Genomic DNA, 25,653 nt, shown 5'->3' with positions numbered 1-25,653 from the left:
CCAGTTTGATGATCACTTTGAGCACTCATTCCACTTATTTTGTGGTTTGGGTTTTTAGTGAAAGCAGAAGTCCACTAAGATGGAAAACTCGTCTTTTTCTGCCTCCTGGGTATGTCTGGATGATTTCCAAGAGGACAGCGAAATGCTAACTTTACACCCACATCTTCAGGCCAAAATATCTCCAGAACGGGAATTCTTGATGATCTTTTGGGAAGCTGAAATAATACAGGGTTCACAGGTCTCTTCCTCTTATATATCCTCACATTTTACCCAGCTTCTACGGCAAAGCAAGTACCAGAGAAAACGAATGTCTATATAATCCAGCCAAGCTTTTGAATTAAGAATTTTTCTTTGGTTTATATATGTATTTTTTAGATACCTTGAGAAAGCAAGTAGTTCGGGCAAGGGTCACTTTGGGGCAGGGAACCCATATACACTTCTCTCCACTTAGCACACTTAACTGCCATCAAAATTCTGTATGTCTTTACAACTCTGAATCATATGACATCTGATGGAATTGTGTTCTCACGAAATTTTTCCTATCCAAAGAAGGGCCAGGAAGGAAAAAGATTACTGTACTCCTGAGTGCCAAGTCTTCAGCATTCAGTGATATTACAGGATGATGTGGGAACTGTACCCTATTATAATGGGGGCTGTTGGGAGCAAGCCCCCCAAAATCTGGCCATAAACTGGCCCCAAAAACTGGCCATAAACAAAATCTCTGCAGCACTGTAACATGTTCATAATGGCCCTAACGCCCACGCTGGAAGGTTGTAGGTTTATGGGAATGAGGGCAAAAAAGGAACACCTGGCCCGCCCAGGGCGGAAAACCGCTTAAAGGCATTCTTAAGCCACAAACAAAAGCCTGAGCGATCTATGTCTATAAAGGCGTGTTCCTGTAGCAGTTAACTAGCCCAACCTATTCATTTAATGTGGCCCATCCCTTCGTTTCCCATAACGGATACTTTTAGTTAATTTAATATCTATAGAAACAATGCTAATGACTGGTTTGCTGTTAATAAATATGTGGGTAAATCTCTGTTTGGGGCTCTCAGTTCTGAAGGCTGTGAGACCCCTGATTTCTCACTTCACACCTCTGTATTTCTGTGTGTGTGTCTTTAATTCCTCTAGCGCTGCTGGGTTAGGGTCTCCCCAACTGAGCTGGTCTCAGCAGGGGGCAATTGGCCCCTAAAGGGATATCATGTTGGGGATGCCTAAGGATCTGGGTTCATCAGGGTTTCTGGTTTCCAAACATAATTCAGTCACTATTTGAACCTCTACATGTCACACTATATCTGGAGAAGAGGAAAGTACCTTGTCTATTTAAGCTGAACAGGCCTGATAAGAGGTCACTTCCAACACAGAATGTTGCTGAAGAAGAGTCTTTAAGAGTAGGGAGGACATGGGTGCGAAAGAAAAAAATGAAAGATGATATCCTAAAGTTAATTTATCTTCTTTCTGGGAAACTCAGGTTAATAGAGACCCATTAAAAACAAACAAAAAACTTAAAGGCAAAGGCTTATGTGCCACTAATGTTTAAGGAAAGTATCATCCCACAGAAAGGTGAGGAGGGAAAGCTGAGGAAGGTATATTACTAAATTTGAGCAATTGGTTCTATGAGATTGCCCTATTTGGTATCAAGAGCAACTGTCTTCCCAGAGGCTGTATAAAGAGCTACTTCTCAGAGCAGTGTGTTTGTGGAAGAAAGAGGAAGAATTTGTCTACCAGCTGCTTTTCATTGTTTAAAATTTCAGCCCATACCAAATCATCTCTCCTGTGCTATTGTGATCCTCCTAGGCCTCAGCATCAAGCATGCCCCAGGAGCGAGAGATAGGCACTCTGTGGCTTAGGTATAGAGCTGCTATCAGGTTGCACCTGCATGAAGTTGGAATCCTTGTAGATTTCATGACTGGCCATTTGCTCCAGCAACATCTGCTGCTGCAAAGGGAACATAATGATAAAAGGATCAGTCCATCCAGAAGCCATAACAATTTTAAATTGTATGTATCAAACAGAGCCTAAAAATACATAAAGCAATAACTGATAGAGATGAAGTGAAAAGCAGACAAATTCCCAACTATAGCTAGGGACTATAACACTCCCCTCTCAGTGACTGATAAAACTACTAGTCAGAAATTGGCAAAGATATAGAAGAGGCGAGCAACTCAACCAATAGGATCTAACTGACATATATAAAACACACCACTGCACCACTCACCAGTAGAATATTTTTCCTGCAAATGCTCAAGGGGCATTCACCAAGATAGACCATATGTTTGTCCATAAAACAAATTTAAAAGAATGAAAGTCATATAGAGTGTTGCTCTCCAACCACAATGGAATGAAACTTAAAGAAAACATGGATGTCTCTAAATATGCAGAAAATAAACATACTCCTAAATAAACCATGGATAAAATATGAAGTTAAGGCAAATAAAAATACACTACACAGAAGTTAATGAAAATGAAAATGCAATATATTAAATTGTAGGTGATGCAGCTCAAGCAATGCTAAGAGAGAGATTTATAGCACTATAGGTTTATATTAGACATGAGAAAAGGTCTTAAAACAATCTAACTTGTTACCTCAAGAAACTGGAAAAAGATAAACCCAAAGCAAGCAGAAGGAATAAAATATCAGCAGAAATCAATGAAATTAAAAACTAGAAAACAATAGAGAAAAAAATAAGTGCAACAAAAATCTGGCTCTTTGAAAAAAGTCAATAGAATTGATAAACTTCTAACAAGACTGATAAATAGAGAAAAGACACCATCACCAATATCAGGAATAAAATAGGAAACATCAATATTAATCTTGCAGCCATCAAAAAGATAACAAGCAAATACTACAAATAACTTTTTGTTCATGAATTTGTCAACTTAGAAGAAACAGATCAATTTCTCAAAAGCTACTAAAACTCCATCAAGATAAAATAGATAATATGAGTAGCCGTGTGATGAAGAAATTGAGTCTATAATTTAAAAGCTTATAAAGAAGAAATCTCCAGGACCAAATGATTTGCTGGAGAATTTAACCAATAATTTAAAGAAGAATTAACACCAGTATTTCACAATCTCCTCCATTTTATGAGGCCAGTTATTACCTGATACCAAACCAGAAAAATGCATATTCTGCATTTATGGTCATTATACTTCCCATATTAAGTGAACCCGTTAGTTTCCTAAGGCTGCTGGGGAAAAAAAAAAAAAAAAAGGCACCACAAACTGGGTGGCTTTCAACAGAAATTTATTCTCTCACAGCTCTAGAGGCTAGAAGTCTGAAATAAAGATGTCAGCAGGATCATGCTCTCTCTGAAGGTTCTAGGGGAGAATCTGTTCCATGTGTTTCGCTGTCTTCTGATGTTAGCAGCAATCCTTGCTTTATACTTGGTTTGTAGACCCATCGCTCTATTCTCTCTGTTATCACTTGGCATTCTCCTTTGTGTGTGCATTTTCCTTCTCTCATAAGAACAGTCATTGGATTAGGACTCACCCTAATCCAGTGAGGTCTCATTTTAACTTGATTACATTTTCAAAGACCCTATTTCCAAATATATTCAATTCATGGGTGCCAGAAGTTAGGATTTCAACATACTTTTCTGGGGGACATAATTCAACCCACAGCACCACCTGAATATGTAGAACAGCATTGGAAGAAAAGCTTTGTTTAATTTGATTTCATTAATTAAAAAAAGAAGAGGTACCGATTGTTGATGCCAAATTTAAAGATTTACTTTTAACAGAAATCACATCTATGTAACCATCACAAACAATCAACATACTCCAAAATGCAATTACAAATGCAATCCTGTTATCAGAAGCAATGTTACTGCAAGCAAAGGAAATGTGAACAGTTGTCCATTTCAGTTGCTTTAGCTATGGTTTCAATGATTGTTTACAACCATCTACTCGCAGTGCCTGAATGTCATCAAAACAAGAGACTGTTCATGAATTCCTTTCATTCTGAGGTGGCTGAACTGCAGGCATTTACTATCTCACTCTCTCCTTCACAGACTCACACTTTCTCATCTTCACTCACCAAGCAGCAAGTGTATCTATCAGTCAAACAGGAAAACAGAAGCCACTTCAAGGATTTGCAACAGGTGAAATTTAACACAATAAATTGTTCACAAATAATAGAGTAAATAAGAAGCAAACATAGGGATGAAGCAATGTAGAAATGAGGAAAAACAGGAACTGACTACAATTCTTAACCTAGAAAGTCAAAGGAAAGAAGCAATTCTCAGAGCCCAGGGGGAGTTGAAAGAGGCTGGAAACATAGCAGAAATTGGGTTTCAGGAAGGAATGGAACCACTGCCAAAGCTGTACCTAAGGCTAAGAAGGCGATGGAGAGAGATCCTGACTTCTCCCCACCCTCCAATCTGATCTCTGATCCTTGTCTCCTATTGGTCAAATCCAGCCAGAAATCACCTTTGTAGAGGCCAAGGGAATATAGCTTTATGAGGAAGGGCAGAGCAAGAAAAGGGCAAGAAGTCTGTCGGGAAATAATGCCTGGGTCCTGCGCATCTTACTCCTTTCACCAAACTTTACTCAGGCAACTCTTCTACCAGTGACACTTTTTGTATTGCCTTTTTATTGGCATGTGTGATGTCTAATATTCTACTGCTTATGTGTTTGCTGCTATGTAGAAGGAAGATAGCTCATATTTGTTGAACCCTGAAAACAAACATACCCAGCCAATGAATTCATTGTTAAGTAACTAGGAATCAGTTTAATGTGCTATTATACAAAAACCTCTTGTGAATTGCTATAGGTGTTTAGAAGTTTGTTTTTGTTGTTTTTTAGTAGAATTTAGAGGAACGGATTAGGATTTGGAAATGGAATGGGAACACATTTTTCTTATTTAAAGTAATAGCTCCTACGCTTCCAAAATTCTCTGCCGCCAAGTTTTGGGAAACGAATTAAGAGTCAGAAAACAAGAGATGCATGGACTTGCCTAAATCTGCTAACAAGTTTTTCAAATCAGGTCTGTAGAGCCCTCTTTCTAACTCTTGATTTATATTCTTCCAAGATTTTAGAGATACCTATAGCCTAGACATGTTCTACTTGAATGTATGCTAAGCCTTGCTTCTTTTTTTTTTTTTTTTTTTTTTTTTTTTTTGAGAGATAGAGCCTCACTCTGTCGCCCAGGTGGGAGTGCAGTGGCACAATCTCAGCTCACTGCAGCCTCTGCCTCCCAGATTCAAGCGATTCTCCTGCCTCACTTTCCTGAATAGCTGAGACTACAGGCATGTGCCATCACGCCCAGCTAAGTTTTGTATTTTTAGTAGAAGTGGGGGTTTCACCACGTTGCCCAGGCTGGTCTCGAACTCCTGAACTCAAGTGATCTGCCTGCCTCGGCCTCCCAAAATGCTGGGATTACAGGCATGAGCCACAATGCCCAGCGAAACCTTGCTTTTGATCACTATTTATAAAGCATTATTTTTTTATCAGATTCATTTAAAACATCAGTAGGCAAATTAGGTTACCCAGCCTATTATGAGTTTGATCATCACTACCTTGAGACCTAGATCTATTTGAAATTTTTGTTAAAAGGTTACAATGTTTTCTGCTGTGAACTCCTGGCCTCAAGCAATTCTCCTGCCTTAACTTTCCTAGTAGCTAGAACTACAGGCATGTGCCACCACGCCTCGCTCTTGTTACTGAATTCTTACATTCACATAAAACTTCACTTAAAGATGGAAGAGTGCAAAAAATAGCAATAATTTTTATTTTCTTTAAATCAGTTATACAAATTAAGAGAAAAATAACTAGTGTTTGGGTAGGATATTTATTCTATGAATAATGTCCTTTATCATGCTAAATGTATAAAAACAAAGTTCATGGAAAGAACAGTGATACAAAATTTTATTTATGGTACAAAGCCAATAGAGTCATCATTCTTCATGAAAATGGTGAGCCTGATACTAGGAAGCCAGGAATATTCCAGACATGGCATTCCAATCACAGCCTTGCCTCAGTATTCTATGATTTCACAAAAGTGAGACAAAGGGCCAGTGTCAGTAGTCCCCACTCTGCCAACACAACTGATAATATCAAAGAGAATAAACGTAACAGCAAGAAGGGTTTGGCCTCCAGTTATGTCAAAGGAGTTACAAAAACACACATGGAAAGCCCTGGTTCAAAGCATAGTATCAAACACCTGAAAGCAACATGTGGCAACTTGCAAGGTAGCTGCTGGTTCACAAATTGGACACCAATACAGCAGTGGGAGAGGAGGGAGGAGTACTCAGTGGAGAGACTCTTCCAAACAAAGGCTAATGGCATCTTCTAGGGATCATTTGGTGGGCTAGTCCTAGGTGGGCTCAGGTGCTCTATTTAACAATCATAGCACAATTACACAGCTATTTTCAAACACTGTGACTACAGTACCACCAATATGACACCTTTCAAGCCTCACACTTGAATTTCTCCAGCTGGGTTAAAAGCCATATCCCACAGTAAGAGGATGTGACATAGTCTTGGCCACAGACTGGGTTCTAGAGGGTGAGTATCCGGAAAATGTGGTCAAACTAACTGCCACAGAACATACGTTAAGAAGTTGAGTAGGAATATACTAGAGGCCAAAAAATGTCAAAGCTAGGCTTTCTGCTAATATGTAGTTCTTCATTCCATAGACCCCGAGTCATTTTCATGTGCTAGGGAGAAAGATGACTAACATAGTTATCTGCCTCTTAAGAGTTATTACATCTAGTAACAGACTCTATTATATTGAATTTTAATGTTGGAATATGAAGTATTTACCAAGACCTGTGGCAATACAAAACAACTGTGCGACGGTACTGCATGAAGTAGAGGGTATTCTGGCACTTGAGGTCTATGCATTCTCTAAATATGACCAAATTGCTTGATACGCTGCCAGGTATTATCTAGCACACCCTTAGGTGTTAAAATGTCTCACTGGGCTACTCATGCTCAGTAATATGAGCATGAACATGAGCAAGGACATGACAGCTCAGGCTGTCATAGGATCCAGAATTTACATCAAAAAAGCTAGACATTTAGAACAGTACGTTTCCATATGATATCTTGGGATGTGAGGCAGGTTTTCCCAAGGCCCTGTGGAGCTCTGAAGCACAAAACTACTTGCAGGGAACAGAAGAAAGCCTCTTGGTGAGGACGAAATACTGCCTAATAGATTGAGCAAGTCCAAGACAAGTGAACATAGGATGGCTCCTGAGAACTGAGGTACCTCAGCTTACAACACTCCGAACTTTGGGATCCTGTTCCTTCTCAGGTGATAGAAGATTGGCCCATGCTATCAAATCCCAAGTATTCCTTCAGAGTAAGAAGCAACTAACAAAATGTACTTGAGGTTAACAGTGGATAGTCAACTTAGGTGATTAATTTCCTTAGATCAAGACATCCCAATATTCCAATATAAAAATAAAAAACAAAATACCAATGCCAATTTCCTGGTTTTGACATTGTACCAGAGTTATGTCAATGTGACTCTTAGGAGAAATGGATGAAAAGTACATGGGACACTCTGTTCTATTTTTGCAACTTCCCAGGAGTCTATGATTACTTAAAAAGAAAATGTTTTTTGAAGTCAAGTAATAGAGTCAGAGATCTTGCCCAAAGTCACAGATCTTTTAAAAACTTATAATTAGATCCTAGGATAGAATAACTTGTTTGATTAACTAGCCTTATGAAACATGCTACCACAGTAGAGATCACCTTGGCCCACGAGCTACGGGCCAAAATAAGCAATCTATTACATTACAGGTTCTTAAGTTGGGGGTCTGTAATATTCATGGGGTTTTTTAGCTTGATGTAGAAGGCATTTGTCTTTATTTTCAGTAACCTCCAACTTAAATTTAATACTTCCTTTAGCTAATACATTCAAACCACAGCACCATTAGCAGAACCTGTGAATTTGTCACAATAGAAATCAGCTATTTTCATTTCACATTACCTTGTTGCAGATTTCAAATTATAACTTGTGCTAATCATTATTTCAAAACTATGGTAATAAATAGACTAGCCACCAGATCTTATATGACTGCTCTTTTTGTGTCCACAGACAGTAAAACACAGTTGCTCAACTATAGGTCAGTAAGATATTCAGCTACTAAAAAACAAAGTAGAAAGTTATTTCATGGGTAATCAAGGCAGTCACGTTGCTTTCCAGTACTCCCTATCCACATTTTTTTTTTTTTTTGAGATGGAGTCTTATTCTGTCACCCAGGCTGGAGTGCAGTGGTGCCATCTCAGCTCACTGCAACCTCCGTCTCCCAAGTTCAAGTGATTCTCCTGCCTCAGCTTCCCGAGTAACTGGGACTACATGTGCACACCACCACGCCCAGCTAATTTTTGTATTTTTAGCAGAGACAGGTTTCACCATGTTGGCCAGGCTAGTCTCCAACTCCTGACCTCAGGTGATCCGCCCACCTCAGCCTCCCAAAGTGCTGGGATTACAGGCGTGAGCCACTGCACCCAGCCTACAATTTTTTTTTTTTTTTTTATTCACTAAAGGTGGCAACTTGTTAAGTTGTTGCAAAACTAGCACTCAAATGAGAGCTCTTAACTCTCCATAAGGCAGTATGGCTTTTGTAACAGAGAGTACATAAGACTACGAGGGTGGACCAGGCAAGTTCAAACACATCTAACAGCTGCAGTAACTTCAAATAATGTTTTAACAGTTATTACTAACAGATTAAACAATGATGTAGGTAGGTCACGCACAGGGTAAACATGAATAACAAGTGATTTTTTTCTTCTTATACTATTTTTGCACACTGTTAGGAAATAAAGATATATACAAGGCACATACAAGGTATTTTATGAGGGGCATTTACGTATTACTCTGTGAAAACACCCCACATTTAAAATATAACTTTTGAAGGAAAACCAGTCACACTTGTAAACCATTTTCCTAGGAAGGCACAGAAAGCTACATCACTTCAATGCTGGGGTGGGTGCCTTACTAGGATGAAGCTGCAAGTCAAAATTCTGTTCATTTCTTTGAGGAAGGATAGTTGTCAACACCTGGAAACACTGCAGAACTTTTTCAGAAAGTCCTTTTTCCTTAAAGGCAAAATTAAATCATGGATTCATAATCTTTTTGTAAATATAAAACTCTATCAAAGATCTTGGCCTAGCCAAAGACCTATTGATTTTTTTTTAAATAATGGCTCTGAGATACAATTCACATATGAAAAGAATAACCCATTTATGCTGTACAATCCAGTGGTTTCTTAGTATATTCACGAGGTTGGGCAACCATCATCCCTATCTGATTTCCAAACATTCCATCACCCCCAAAAGAATGCCCATTCCCATCAGTAGTCATTCCTTTCTCCCAGCCCCTGGAAACCACTAATCTATTTTATTTCTATAGATTTATTCTAAACATTTCATATAAATAGAATAATCCAACACATGGCCTTTTGTGCTTCCTTCACCTAGCATGATGTTTTCAAGGTTCATCCCTTTTATCACCAAGTAATGTTCCATTGTATACATATGTCAGATTGTGTTTACCCATTCATTTGGACATTTAGGTTGTTTCGACCTTTTTTGGCTATGAGGAATAATGCTGCTACGAACATTTATTTACAGATTATTGTTAGACACATTTTAAATTCTCTTGGTATATATCTAATAATAGAGTTGCTGGGTCATGTGATAATTCTATATTTAATATTTTAAGGAATTACCTAACTGTTCTTCATAGCAGTGGTGCCATTTTACATTCTTAGCAGCAACGTATGAAGGTTTAATTATTCACAACCTTGCTAACACTTGTTATTGTTTGTATTTTAGCCATCCAGGTGGGTGTGAAATGTATCTCATGGTGATTTTTATTTACATTTCTCTAATGACTAATAGAGAGTATCTTTTTGTGTATTCATTAGCTAATTATATATCTTCTTTAGATTTGCGTATTTAAATCCTTTCCTCATTTTTAGGTTGGGTTAATTTCTCTATTATTGACTTATAAAAGGGCATATCTATCTTAGTGTGAATACTTCTCTATAACTGGACTTTTAACTCAAAAATCCTTGGTGGATTCAAGTGTTTTTGCCTCTCAATGTGAGTTAAAGAAGCTTAAATTTATTGCGAAACTATATATTTGTGAAATTGAGATTTTTTTCAAACCCTTGTATCCATTAAACAAAAAAACAGAACTGATGTGGACAACTAATTGGATATCCATATTGTCTTGCCCAAAGACCACCCCTAATTTAATGTTCTAACTCAAGCTAAACAGCATTCACACTGATGTCTTTAACCTTTAACCTACCTGTGTTTAATATGTATCATCTTGTTACTTAATGCATGAAGGTATATTTTTATATCACAAGTTTGTTTTAAAATTGATACCTTTAATTATTCTCTTTAAAATTTCAAGTGTTTTATTTTAGAACTGTATACACATTATGCTGTACTGCCCACAAGCTGCCAAAGTGGTCCATGCAGAACAAACACACACACAAAAAAATGCAGAGCTGCAACTGCAGACAGGACTACACACTTTCCAAAGGGCAGGAAGAATCACTGCAGCATTTAAAAAACTAGTACACTGAATTATACAGCTAGTGACAATGAGCCTCTGGCTTTTTTCTATTTTATTCTAACACTGCACACTGGAATGGGCAATATTGCTGATTTTGTTGGGAGCAAAAGGAAAGACAAAACCTTTGGCTTTTCTTTTTATATATATATATACTTTTTTATTATTATTATACTTTAAGTTCTAGGGTACATGTGCATAATGTGCAGGTTACATATGTATACTTGTGCCTTGTTGGTGTGCTGCACGCATCAACTCGTCAGCACCCATCAACTCGTCATTTACATCAGGTATAACTCCCAGTGCAATCCCTCCCCCATCCCCCCAGCTTTTCTTGAAGACGCAAGCAAATCGATATTTGTGAGATAGCTTGTTTGTAATGATTACAATCAAATTTGTAAAGCAGATCCTTAGGCCAGCCCAAAATGGTAAGGTCTGCACAGCTACATTTGATTTTTCAGAAAAGCCTCTTAGCTTCTTTAAGCAGTATCACTGTAAGAGAGTTGATGTAAATTTGTGAATCTTCACTGCTGTCTTACGAATGTGAGCAAGATGAGCTTTTCCAACTAAGTCAGATGGTAAAAATACAGCTCAATGGGGTCGGGCGCCGCGGCTCATGCCTGTAATTCCAGCACTTTGGGAGGCCGAGGCGGGCAGATCATCTGAGGTCAGGAGTTCGAGACCAGCCTGGCCAATGTGGTGAAACCCCGTCTCTACTAAAAATGGAAAAATTAGCTGAGCCTGGTGGCGGGCGCCTGTAATCCCAGCTACTCAAGAGACTGAGGTAGGAGAATTGCTTGAACCCAGAAGACGGAGGTTGCAGTGAGCTGAGATCGCGCCACTGCACTCCAGCATGGGCGACAGAGTGAGACTCCATCTCAAAATAAATAAATAAATACATGTCAAAGTTCCTGGGATCTAAGGAATCTAATTGATTTTTACCGACCCCAGTAAAAATCTTATAGAGAAGAGCATGACAGATCTCATTTGCTCTGTGCCTGGAGCACCTGGATATTGTAGGCAGGTTCTTTGGGAAAACCCAGGATCCGGAATCCCACACACAGGATATAGATATCTGAAGAGGAGATTTTGTGATTTAACCAACAAAGTCTTCATTTTATTGTCTCAGAAACAAGGAGAACTAGTCACAGAGAATGGAAGTTTGCACACTAGAAAAACTAGATACTCAGGAAATAAAGGATGGAGAGAGGAGGACCTCCTACTGAGGACATGGTGAGATCCCTTCTAAATCCCTAACTCTATTAGGACAAATAGTTAATGCATGCGGGGCTTAAAACCTAGATGACGGGTTGATAGGTGCAGCAAACCACCATGGCACACGTGTACCTATGCAACAAACCTACACATTCTGCACTTGTATCCTGGAACTTAAAGTAAAATTTAAAAAAAATAATCAGAATTATATCTTGGATAAGTTAGCATAAATAAATAAATGCCCTAGCTCTAATTTAATGATTTTGGAAAAATAGTATCTATCCATTTCAATCATTTGTGCATCTGCTCTGTCAGGTGCTAGATGCTTGAGACACAGATAAATGGCTGTTCTTGAACTCACGGATTTTGTAGTCTGGCATTTGACACATTTAGGCACGTCAACCTCAACACTTTCAGAACAGAACTCTTCAGGGTCCCTATGCAGTACCTAGCCCTCACCCCATCAGGTCTTACTCGTCTCAGCCATTGTCACCATCCACCCAGTTGTTCAGCCCAAAAGTTTATATCATCCTCAATTTATCTCTTATCCCACAATTAAGCCATCAATATTCATGGAAGTTCAAGCTTCAAAGTTTTCAAAACTAGGTTCACTTCTCACTAGCTCCCATCACCTCCACCTGAGCCACCACCATGTGGCAGACCACTGCCAAATCTTCCTAGCTGGCCCTGTTCATTTATACACCGACACAAGTCAAAGTGACTTTTCTACTACATATGTCAAATGCAATGACTTTGCTTAAAACCTCCCAATAACTTAAAAAATATCCTTTAAAAATACATTTTAAGATGAATTTGCAGCTCTTTACCATGGCCTCCAAGACTCTACATGATCCAGCCCCTGTCTGTCTGATTTCCTTCCACTTTCCTATTTACTCAAAACTCTTCAGCCACACTGGATACATTGCTGTCTCTTTACATTTACAGTTCTGGTAATAAGAAACTCCTACCTCCAAGTATTCATTCTGCTGCATCCTTCTCATTCAGGTCTCTACACTAAAGAGGCCTCCCTCACAACATAAACTAAAACAGTCACCTTGGCTATAGTTACTCTCAACCACATCACCCTATCTTTATGGAACATGATTCTACAAATTCTGACATACATGTGTCATCTCCCTGCAGTAAGATATAAATTCCTTGGAGACTAGTACTCATTTTAGAGCCTGGTGAAAGAGTAGTAAGTCATGTCTGTTGACTGCTCGACTCAGTGACAGCCATTCCTGGCTGTTTTTTCTGGTAGCTAAAGCCGTCTACAAATATGATTATCTGATTTTTGATTCGGACATTTGCTCATTCTGTGTCTTTTAGGCGGGGGGGTGGGGGGTGGGGGATGGGACCTTGCTATGTTGCCCAGGCTGGTCTCAAACTCCTGGGCTCAAGTGATCCTCCTGCCTCAGCATCCTGAGTAGCTGAGATTACAGGCATGCACCACCATGCCTGGCCTATTCTGCTTCTTAAATGTATTCAACTACCTCCCTAGCCCAGCTTAAGACGTCTTCCTCTTCACTTCCTTACTTGCTCCCTTTTTACCCCTACATCACTCTCCCCCCAGAATTAAACAGAGGCAGATGTTTACCTGGTGCTTCCCATACAAAGATGTACATCTCTTTCTTTTTTTTAATTTAGTTTTTACTTTTGTTATTTCCATAGGTCTTTAGGGAACAGGTGCGTTTGGTTACATGAGTAGATTCTTTAGTGGTGATTTGTGAGATTTGGGTGCACTCATCACCCGAGCAGTCTACGCTGTACCCAATTTGTACTCTTTTATCCTTTACCTCCCTCCCACCTTTTTCCCTGAGTCCCCAAAGTCCACTGTATCATTCTTATGTATTTGTATCCTCATAGCTTAGCTCCCACTTATGAGTGAGAATATATGATGTTTGGTTTTCCATTCCTGAGTTACTTCACTTGGAATAATGGTCTCCAATTCCATCCAGGTTGATGTGAATGCCATTATTTCATTCCCTTTTGTGATTGAATAGTATTCTGTGGTGTGTGTGTGTCCTTTATCCACTCATTAATCGATGGGCATTGGGGCTGGTTCCATATTTTTGCAGTTGTGAATTGTGCTGCTATAAACATGTATGTGCACATGTCTTTTTTGTATAATGACTTCTTTCCTCTGGGTAGATACCCAGTAGTGGGATTGCTGGATCAAATGGTAATTAATTCTACTTTCAGTTCTTTAAGGAATTTCCATAGTGTTTTCCATAGTGGTTATGCTAGTTTACATTCCCACTAGCAGTGTAAAAGTGTGCCCCTTTCACTGCATCCCCGCCAACATCTTTTTTTTTTTTTCATTTTTTGATTATGGCCATTCTTGCAGGAGTAAGGTGGTATGTCATTGTGGTTTTGATTTGCACTTCCCTGATCACTAGTGATATTAAGCATTTTTTCATATGGTTTTTGGCCATTTGTGCATCTTCTTTTGAGAATTGTCTATTTATATTTAGCCCATTATTTATGGGTTTGTTTTTTTCTTGCTAATTTGAGTTCCTTGTAGATTCTGAATATTAGTCCTTTGTCGAATGTGTAGATTGTGAAGATTTTTTCGTACTCCATTGGTTGGTTGTTTACTCTGCTGATTGTTTCTTTTGCTGTGCAGAAACTTTTTAGTTTAATTAAGTCCCACCTGCTTATCATTGCTTTTGTTGCATTTGCTTTTGGGTTCTTGGTCATGAAGTCTTTGCCTAAGCCAATGTCTGGAAGGCTTTCTCTGATGTTATCTTCTAGAATTGTTGTGGTTTCAGGTCTTAGATTTAAGTCCCTGATCCATCTTGCGTTGATTTTTATATAAGGTGAGAGATGAGGATATCTCTTCATTAACGCAAACCTTGCCTACTAGCTGGCCTAGTAGCAGATCCTGCCAACAGCAACCTTAAATTTAATAGAATACCCTTGAGATGCTCAAGGGTCTTATAATGAAACATGACCATAAAGGTCTGCGAGTCTGTCTAGCAGAGGCCACCCTCCCTGGCCTCACTAGGCAAATGATTACATAGATGGTCTGACAAATGCATCAGGAAATCTGTCATATGTGATTCCAACAAGAAGTCTAACAGACCTTTGGGAGACCAGGACAAACGATGACCTCAGTTTGAAAAGGATGAGATTTGTTCTGAAGATGGATGCTGGAGTTGTATCAATCAAATACAGAATTCAAGAGGTGGCCAACCAATTGTCCATCAAACCCAAGGTCTGGTACATGTTCAAACTGATTATATTGACCAGGTAATTTCCTAGGCTCAAGATCTGAGCTGATGCCCAACCTCATTGCCTTCCTCCCCTCCCACGACCCCCATCCACAAGATAGTACCAACTCTACAGGTTTCTCCTAGTTTGTAAGTAAATTAGAGGTGATAGAAAGATTCAGCTTCAGGAACCAGAGTTGCCTCTTTCTCTCCCATTACAAGGCCCATTCACTGAACAGTTGGATTAGATGAAGTCAAACCCACAGATTCTAGGGCTTCAGTGAAGACAGGGCAGCTCTACAACTCAGCTGACTCTGAAAAGACTAGTACGGCAGAGGAACCACCAGGTTAGAAATACTAGCCCTATAATCTCAAACAGTAACTGTTCTGATGCTAAGGTGCCCATGTTGCTTTCATCCTAGATCATTTCATGTCAATCCCACCCACTTGTCCAGCTGTTCTGTTCAGTTATAACTAAACATGGAAATGCAGAACTCAAAGTCCATAGGGAACAGAACAGCAACATTCTTCAGGTCCCAGCTTACTAAGGAAGGGGAATATGGAGCAGACCCATAGCTCAAGTTATGAAGTCTGGTAACCCACAGAGAAGCCATGGGATTTTTCATCACAAGACATGTGCTCTATGCATATGTATGAGTGGGCAATGGCATTGGCTTAATTATTAAGTCCAGGAAGAGGTATAGTAAGTCTTCTCTTAACATCATAAACTCTTAGAAACTGTGACTTTGTGCAAAACAGCATATAACAAGACCAATTTGACCATAGGCTAATTGACATAAACAAGAATTAAGTTCCCACAGCATGCCTCTGGTCACAAAAAACATCAAACTTCTAAATAAAGACCAAAACACTTCTAACATTGAACACTGAAATAAATGTGAGCCATACATAGAAAGATTAATAAAAACAAGATAATTATTTACCTGCTTATTCCAGTTCAGAATCAGGTGGCCAGAGCCTGTCCTGGCAGCTGAAGACACCAGGGAGAAACTCACTGTAGACAGGATGCCATCCCACCACAGGGCACAGTCATATACACTCCCACTCACACTGAAACCACGTAGACACACCCATTCACTTCACATGCACAGCTTTGGGATGTGAAAGGAAACTGAAGTCCCTGGAGAAAACCCATGCACACATGGGAAGAATGTGCAGGCTCCACACAGACAGTGGTCCTGGCTGAGAATCAGTGATGGTCATCAACATTATAACAAAATAATGTTGAATGAAATGACATTATTTGAGGACCTACTTACTGTACATGGAGTGAAGGACATGGGGACCCAGCCCAATGGCTGCTCAACCTCTAAATAAGTAGCTTTTAGAATGGCTGCCTCTAAATAAGTAGATTTGAGAATGGCTAAAGTTCAGCTACCTTCCCCTCTCCACGCACATTTGCATCTACCTCCACTGAACAGGAGATGGGGAATTGCAACCAGATATGTTCATGCTAGCACTTACAGAGGGAGCAAGCCAGGCTGCAGGGGCTGCTATACCATAGCACCCAAGGCTCAGAAAGCTTTTGCCCCTGCTGCTAGAAAGCACCTGGCCCAGTAGACATTGACAAGCAAGGCCCTACATTGTATCTCCCATCTTCATGCTCTCATTTCATCCTTCTGAGAAGTGTGGATGAGTAAACCTGTCTCCAAGCCAACATGATGGTTAATTAAAGAGAACGAGCATATCTGTGAATCAAAACTTGGTCCAACAGGCCAGCAGCAACCATAAGACACTTGTTGATGGATAGCCCCTGCTAACGGAAGGGCAATATCCCACATGACCACTCCTGTGTAGTTACCCATGGATAAGCAAAATTTTGTTTTACTTTTCTGAGACTTTGGCATTAGGATCCTTCCAGCTGTTAACTTCATCAGCATTAGTACAAGATCCACCCATTATTTTTGCAGTTGTGCCGCCAGACCTATCTACGTGTCCCACAGTGCCCTGCTCCTCATACTCAGGACTCCAAGTGCTCTACCTCTAGAAATACTTCAAACACAGAGACAAGGGAGTTGCCTCTACATTTTATATAACTGCACAACTAGCCTAGATCCCAGCAGCTATAGCAAAAGGAGACTCACTTTGGGAAGCCAGGCAGACTGAGTTTGTTGACAGTAACTTGCTGCAGGGGTTATTCCAGGGCTTGGCTAATGGAGATTCAATCTCTGCCCACATGACTGAGATCAGAGTGTTGCCCATGCCTTAATTGCTCTTGATCCTTCAAATCTGGAGGTCACAGATCTTCGGTAATCTATACCTCTGTGATAACCCCAGCCTTGCCAGCCCTCAGGAAGGACTTTCACCTGTTACTAAAACTGAGGAAAACAATCTGGCCTGGGCAATAAATGAATGCCTACCCATAGCAAGGACAAAATCCAAGGTTATAGATGCAGTTAGGGCAGTTTACCTGGGCATTATCTTCCTGAGACCTTGCTCCAAGAGGCTTGCCTTCACCTCTTGTTTTGGACACACCTGGAATACAGAGATCCCTCATGATTTCACCTGACATAACAGGTAACCTTTGAGAAGCTCCTTACAACACCTGAATTTGACTTAGAACAAGATGTGGGAACTTGAAAATCTTACACTCTTCCAAGCTTTGAACATCCCTGGGTTTTGGATAAATTTTCCTATGGCTGTTGTGACACTACCTGGTGGACATCAAAGAAATACTTTTTTTCAGACTTAACACAGGTACCACATTTACTCCAGCCACCAGCTTTATGCTTAGTAAAACTTTATAACTCCATGGAAACCACTTTATTTCCAACCCAAGCCACGTTTTGGGGATAAGTTCAATGCTCTCCAATCAAACCTACATCCATATCTCCTTCCCCATTACTCTGAGGCTAAAAAGGTACATCAGTGCGGCTTAATATCCATGCAATTTTCTTTCCCACAAACGGCATGCGTACTGAAGCTAATTTAGTTTAATGAGCAATTGCCCACCCCCAAAACAGTTCATCACCTACAGCCTCTATCCCTCAGCCATCTACCATTGAATGCTCATCAAATGGGCAGTACCTGGAGGATATAAATCCTCCCCAGTATCATGGGACCTAGAGGTCCACAGCTGCCACCAGTCATTTGGCCTCCTCACATCAACAGGCTCTGTTGCTCAGAATTTCCTGGATTTTAAAACTAGTTACTCTTGTGAACTGGCTGGATTATCCTCCATCTGATTTGGCATTTGACTTTTTTTTTTTTTTTTTTTTTTTTTGAGACGGAGTCTCCCTCCGTCACCCAGACTGGAGGGCAATGGCGCAATCTCGGCTCACTGCAACCTCTGCCTCCCGAGTTCCAGCGATTCTCCTCCCTCAGCCTCCTGAGTGGCTGGGATTACGGGCGCCTGCCACCACGGCCAGCTAATTTTTGTATTTTTAGTAGAGACGGGGTTTTACCACATTGGCCAGGCTGGTCTCAAACTCCTGACCTCATGTGATCCACCCGCCTCAGCTTCCCAAAGTGCTGGGATTATAGGCGTGAGCCACCGAACCCGGCCGGCATTTGACTTTGTAACTGGCCACTTACCTTTAAGACTTCTTACGTTTGAGTTTGAGAAAGCATGAAGCACTGCTGCTTACTGGTCCAGGCCTCCCTCTGCTTCCAACAGCATCTGGTCCTCCTGTGGAAACACTCTGGTTTACTAGCCACCCTAACCTCCATATACAACCAGCCTTTCACATTCTTTCTGTTCTCTTCTCCAGTAGGTCTATTTTCCTAGGGGTCCCCAGGGGTTTTAGGACCCAGGGTCTATCACAACATGGCCGCAACTGAGCCAAGCGCCTGTCCTGAGACAAAACTACTGATAGGTTAACGTCACCCCATGGATACCTTAAAGAGTATCCTTGTGTGAATGCCCGGTGAAATTCAAAACCACACAGCACCCTCACATGGTACGGAGTAGTACTGCAGCTGGGTAAACCTTTATAAAGTAAACCTGACTGAGCTCTGAAAACCAACTAAGAAAGTCTGCAACGTTTCGGGATTCAAGAGAACTTATACACACAGAGTGAAATAATCTATACTTTCACAGACTGGTGAAAAGACTTGCACAAGGTCATACAACAAGTTAGAAGCAAAGTCAGGGTCCTTGCAGGCTAAATAAGCCCCTAATACCTTAAAGGCTATGACTTAATTATTTTGATCTCAATTTTTCTCCACAGCTAGTTGCTTAGGTATTTTAAAATAGCACGTAGGTGTTTAAGAGGTAGAGGAAGTCACTTATGGGACAAAATTAAAGTCTGACTCAAGATTTTTTAGAATGACTTAAGAAATGAATAGGAGGCCGGGCGCGGTGGCTCAAGCCTGTAATCCCAGCACTTTGGGAGGCCGAGACGGGCGGATCACGAGGTCAGGAGATCGAGACCATCCTGGCGAACACGGTGAAACCCCGTCTCTACTAAAAAATACAAAAAACTAGCCGGGCAAGGTGGTGGGCGCCTGTAGTCCCAGCTACTCGGGAGGCTGAGGCAGGAGAATGGCGTGAACCCGGGAGGTGGAGCTTGCAGTGAGCTGAGATCCGGCCACTGCACTCCAGCCTGGGCAACAGAGCAAGACTCCGTCTAAAAAAATTAAAAAATTAAAAAAAAAAAAAGAATGAAAGAATGAATAGGAAAAGTAGTTAAGTTTTTCAGATTGTTTGCAGACATAAGATGAGAAATAACACAGAACAGAGATAAAACCAAAGGAATTGCCAATGGTAAACTTTAGCTTTTTAGCAGTCACAGGCATGGAGCCCTAGCAGTGTGTGGCCAAAGTTTAACTCATTTCATTACTTAAGATCCTTATCAGGTTATAGCCAATACTGAGAAGTTTGTTGGAGAATGCTATTTCCCAAATAAACCTACATGTAGATGTATTAGAACTTTTTTTTTTTTTTTTTTTTTTTTTGAGACAGAGACTCGCTCTGTCACCCAGGCTAGAGTGCAGCAGCGTGATCTTGGCTCACTGCAACCTCTGCCTCTTGGGCACAAGCAATTCTCCTAGCTCAGCTTCCTGAGTAGCTGGGACTACAGGCATGTGCCACCATGCCAAGTTTTTTATTTTTAGTAAAGATGGAGTTTCACCATGTTGGCCAGGCTGGTCTACAAACTCCTGACCTCAAGTGATCCACTTGCCTCTGCCTCCCAAAGTGCTGGGATTACAGGTGTGAACCACCACGCCTGGCCAGAACTTCTTCCTCATTCTTAACTGGAAGATTAGACCAATTGTGCAGGAGGACAGGCAACTTAGAAAACAACCTGAAACAGCAATATCCAACAGACTCAGCTCTCTTTCCCAGGGAAAGATTCTTAAACTAGTGCTTTCTGAATGAATTTTTTTTCTAGAAAACCAACTAACCTATTGACCACTGATCTAAGCTCAACAGGCCAAAACCACCAGGGACAAAAATTAGTTCAACAAGGTCAGGTTTATTGACCTATTGCAGTAAGGAAGACTGGACAACAGAGGAGTGTTCGAGAGCAGCTCTCCCCAAAGGACAAGGTTATTTGAGGGTTTGAGAGAAGACAGAGTAGAGGTAAGTAATGGGCTCAAAGAAAAGCAGACCAATGCATAAGGGAGTCAACATCAAAACTAGTCTGCAAAGTAGCCTCAAGCTCCTGTGTCCTTGAAGATTACAAAGCTAAGGTAGATGTGGAACACTGTATTCTGTAACCACTTTTCTGCACCTAGGTTAAAATGCCAGGCTGCTTCTCTCTGTCACAGCAACTCAGATCCTCTAGGCAAGAGTGGGGGAGTTAATGTTACTGTTCTAATTTTAAACACTTAAGTTTCTGATAGTCTATGATTTTGGAGAACACATTTCTCAGTAAAAACACGATGGTTAAAGAAGGAAGTGTTTATGACATATACAGCTGCAGTGACCTGAAAACATATTCTTTCCTGATAACGTACAGCTGGCTTTATTTGTATCTGAGATTGTACCAACTTGATGAATAGCAAGGCAGATTTTTACCTTCTGAATGTAAGCTATTTTTTACTATATCACATTCAAGCAGGACCTTTCCACTGCCCCTCATTTGTTTGCCAAGTGTTTTTAAAAAAAGTATTTGCCAACTCTCATTAGGTCTAAGTTCTAACAGTACCACAAAGAGGAAAACCTGAGGTCATTAGTGCTTTGCAAATAAGGAAACATAGGATAAAAAGCTTACTTGAGTCCTAACCATATTGGAAAGGCAAACTCATACGTAAACAAAAGTTAGACTAGGGAAAAGTTACAAAGGTAACTGATTGAGCAAGAGTCTAGAAAAGGGAGGGGTAGTCAGAATAGAACAGAACTAGGTGTCCTAGTTATATTACAAAAGAAAAACCTTTCCAGTGAAAACAGCCAGAGTTAAAATAGTTAACCCCTTGCTGACAATGAGAAGCCCTTTATTATTGCCTCTTTCCTGGTTTCATTAAACAAAGAAAGCCCCATAATGTTAGATTAATTTTGGCCAAATGATTTCAGAGCCAAAGACAAACAACATTTGAAAGTCCCTGACGTTGAAATATGATTAAAATGTGAGGCCATTTCTAGGGAGGAGTAAACACACAAAGACCTCTGGGAACATGAAGGGCAGTGCTGATGTAACTTAGGCTGGTTTTGAGTTAATACCAAAAACTTGCTTGGCTAGAAAAAATAAGCAGTCTCATTTCAACTTGGTCACTTACTAACTCTGTATCCTTGAGAAATTGTACATCTAAAGCTTCAGTTATTTAAGCCATAGAGCACAGATCACTCACTGATGAGTGATAATCAGATCACAGATGCTTAACAATGAAGTCAGAACAAAAATGGGAAAACTGTGAGATACGAAGCACTGTACAATGTAAAATATCATTGCTGATGAGCCAAGATTCTGGTCTATTTGACGCAAGTATTAAATCCATGAAGAAAGCCAGGGAACACCAATTTCAAGATAAGTCCTACTAGGACAGAAATAATCCAATGACAGACCCCTAAAATTTCCCTCTTAGCTCTCTGAGTACACAGTAGGAAATCACTTTTAGAAGTTGTTAGGGTGTTTTCTGAAAAATCCTCTTGATTAAACTCACAACTCTAGCACTTAAAGTTAATTGCACTCAGAAGAGAATTGGCATATGAGGGAACAAAAAACGGAAGCCAACAAGAATGTAAAGCCTTGTGCTATGGTTGCCTCATACAGTGATAGTCTCTAAAACACAAAGTACCTCAAATAAAATTTTAATGTCTCGTTTCTCATCTAGCCCAAGTAGTTGTGTTAGTCAAGCAGAGCTGTCTAGTTTATGTACTTATTTATTTATGTTTTGAGACAGAGTCTCATTCTTTCACCCAGGCTGGAGTGCAATGGCGCAATCTCGGCTCATTGCAACCCCTGCCTCCTGGGTTCCGGTGATTCTCCTGCCTCAGCCTCCCGAGTTGCTGGGATTACGGGCCCCCGCCACCAGGCCCAGCTAATTTTTGTATTTTTAGTAGAGATGGGGTTTCACCATGTTGGCCAGGCTGTCTCCAACTCCTGACCTCAGTTGATCTGCACATCTCAGCCTCCCAAAGTGCTGGGATTACAGGCGTGAACCACCACGCCCGGCTGGGAGAGCTGTCTAGTTTAGAACTGAATGGCAAATATCAGAGTTAGATGTGGAAACTTAATCTAATTTTAGAATGAAATAGTTTGGAGTAAGATAAAGCAAAAAGTGTTTAGGTGTTCTTTCTGCTAAATTATTCTACTAGTACTTTCTTCCAGTTATTTGCTACAATTTCCATGCATTTACTACACTGCAAAATTCACATGTTTCATCTTGACCAAAGACAAAGTAAAATCAGCTCTCTGCTCTAACTCACAGTTAACAAATCACTTGTTACTCAACCGGACTGTCAAGAGTTGTCAAGAAATGAAAACAGCAAATTAGAAAAAGGCTAACTAGAGGAAGAGTTATTGTGCCTAATGAAAAGATCAAAACAATTGAGAAGGAAGGAGCACCTACCTTTATGACATTCAGAAAACATAAATGGTGTTTGGCTACTCTCTTTATATAAACTGACCTTCTGACTGGCTGGTTGAATACTGACTCATTTCTGACCTTATCAAATAGGTGCTCCCTTTTAAATTTTGTTGTGTGTGTGTGTGTGTGTGTGTGTGTATGTGTTTGTGTATGTGTGTTGTTGTTGTTGTTGTTGTTTGAGACGGAGTTTCATTCTTTTGCCCAGGCGGGAGTGAAGTGGCATGATCTTGACTCACTGCAACCTCCTCCCACTACGTTCAAGCAATTCTCCTGCCTCAGCCTCCCAAGTAGCTGGGATTACAGGCACCCACCACCACTCCTGGCTAATTTTTGTATTTTTAGTAGGGATGGGGTTTCACCATGTTGGTCAGGCTGGTCTTGGACTCCTGACCTCAGGTGATCCACCTGCCCCAGCCTCCCAAAGTGCTAAAATTACAGGTGTGAACCACTGCGCACAGCCCTTTTTAACTTTTGGCTCAGAGGTATTCCTATTGGAAAATCAGAGCCATCAAAAGCCTAATGTAGGTCAAACTCATGAAATTCTAATAAAGTTTGTGGTTTCTACTACAATGTTTATACCAAAGTTTATTTCTTAGTTTTGAGAAACACACCATGGTATGTAAGATGTTCACATTAAGGGTAGCCAGGTAAAGGGTACACAGGAACTCTCTGTATTTTCTTTTTAACCCTTCTCTAAATCTAAAATTATTTCAAAATAAAAGTTTCTTAACCAAAAAAGTCTACTGTATTCTCAGCATTGTGCTCCACAAGGTGATGGCTAGCCTCCAACAACTAGATATATTCTTGCTCTGTCAGCTATACAGCCTCTACGGTCAATTCAGCAATATAAGGGAATTTTCCAGGCAGCATCCAGTACAGACTTCTGTGATGAAGAGGAGAAATATCTCTTAAAATAGACCTTTGCTCATGGTGGGAAGGAACATGGGACTCTGCAGGACTTGTTACTACCTGCCTGTCTCACTCCCACCCGTATGGCCACTGGGTTCTGGAGTCCATCTAAAGGGCCTCAGGAGGACTATAACTGTCAGGAAAAACTTTCACTCCTGGAAAGCTTGTTAGCACTTTCCTCTTGCAAATGCTCCTTCCAAGAAAGCTCATCTTCTACTCCATTGGTGTGTGGGACAAATGTTGAAGTTTAATTTGTAGGCAGGGAGTTCTCCATCGACACATACTGTGGCACTCTGCTTTGATGGCTGGAGTGTCTGCTTAGGCAAACCTAGTGGTGCTGAGCAACATCCTTGACACCTTTGTATTGAGGCACTCCTGCTAAGGATTCATAATGATGACATAACAAGAAGATCCCTGTAAAAGACTTTGGTGGGTATTTTACTTGGTGGGAGTATTTTGTGCTAGATGACCTTTTGCTAGTTGTTTCCTTACAGATGATAGATTATTTACTCTCTCTTTATTAGAAGATTCCTGCCTCTAGTTTGAGATGTATTAAAGCTAGCATTTTCTATTCCCCTTCCTCAATATATTCTTCAGCCTTTCTTGATGTTAGCATTAAAGCCTCTAGGCTAAGCTTTATTTATTTGCAAGCTCCATTACTAAGCCATCCATGTCACTCAGTGAAAGCCTTTTACTGAAAAAGTAAACATCTTAAACCAAATCGATCACTTGCCTTTTCTCAGTCTATCAAAAACTTTATATCATTTTTTTTTGTCCATCAGATACAGGTGAAAGAAAGATAATACAAAGATATGTTGAATGGGGGTTGTGGAGGGGAAGTGGAACAAGCTAGTGTTTTGTATCATTCCCTATAAGATTCAAGGGGCATTGGGAATATAATGAGAAATGAGACAAGCTTCCTCCCTTCATGGAACTTACCTGCTCATAGAGGAGGGAGATAAAAATCAATTAAACATAGACATTGATAAAGGAAATATAAATTGTCATAGATGCTATGCAGCAGACAAATAAGGGGCTGAGATAGGGAATATGGTGGAAGGAAGGGGATCTCTACCTGGAAGGAGTTGTCAGAGGAGGCTTCTCTGGGAAAATGATTTGAGCTGAGACCTAAAGAAGGAAACAACCAAACCCATAAAGATTGGAAGAAGCAATATATGTAAATCCCTGGAGTGGGAAAGCTGCTAGTGAAAACTAGTGGGGCTGGAGCACACTGAGCAAGGGGAAAGTGGTCCAAGATTGGGTTGGAGAGGTGAGCAGGGTCCGAGTGATTCGGGGCCTCACAGGTCACAGGAAGGAGGTTGGGGTTTTTTTCCAGGTATAGAGGGAAGCCATGGAAAAGCTGTAAGCTAGGAAGTGACATGATCTGTCTAAGACTTTAAGAAGATTACTTTTGCTGCTATTTGACATGATGTACTAAAGCAGATTGAGAGGGGAGCTGGAAGGCCCGTTTGAAGCTGTTGCACTGCTCCATACCTGGATGAGGAAGATGCCGATGGAGAATGGTGAAAGTGGGCAGATTCAGGTTATGTCTTAGAGAATGAAAGTACTAAACACTTCCATGGATTAGATGTATGAAGTGAGGGAAAGGAAGGAGACTAGAATAACTCCTAAGTATGACTTAAATGATAGGACTTGATTGTAAGGGCTGTCATTACAAAGTAAGATTTTAAAAATAGGATTTTCTTTTCACAAAAGATTATAATCTCAATTTTTTTTAAAAAGGTTTATGTCTTTGGTTTTTAAACTTTTACGTGTATTAGAAAC

This window comes from Chlorocebus sabaeus, chromosome X, assembly GCF_047675955.1.
Source record: "Chlorocebus sabaeus isolate Y175 chromosome X, mChlSab1.0.hap1, whole genome shotgun sequence".
Lineage (NCBI taxonomy): Eukaryota > Metazoa > Chordata > Mammalia > Primates > Cercopithecidae > Chlorocebus > Chlorocebus sabaeus.
The sequence above is the reverse complement of the archived record's forward strand: the minus strand, read 5'-3'. Positions refer to the sequence as shown.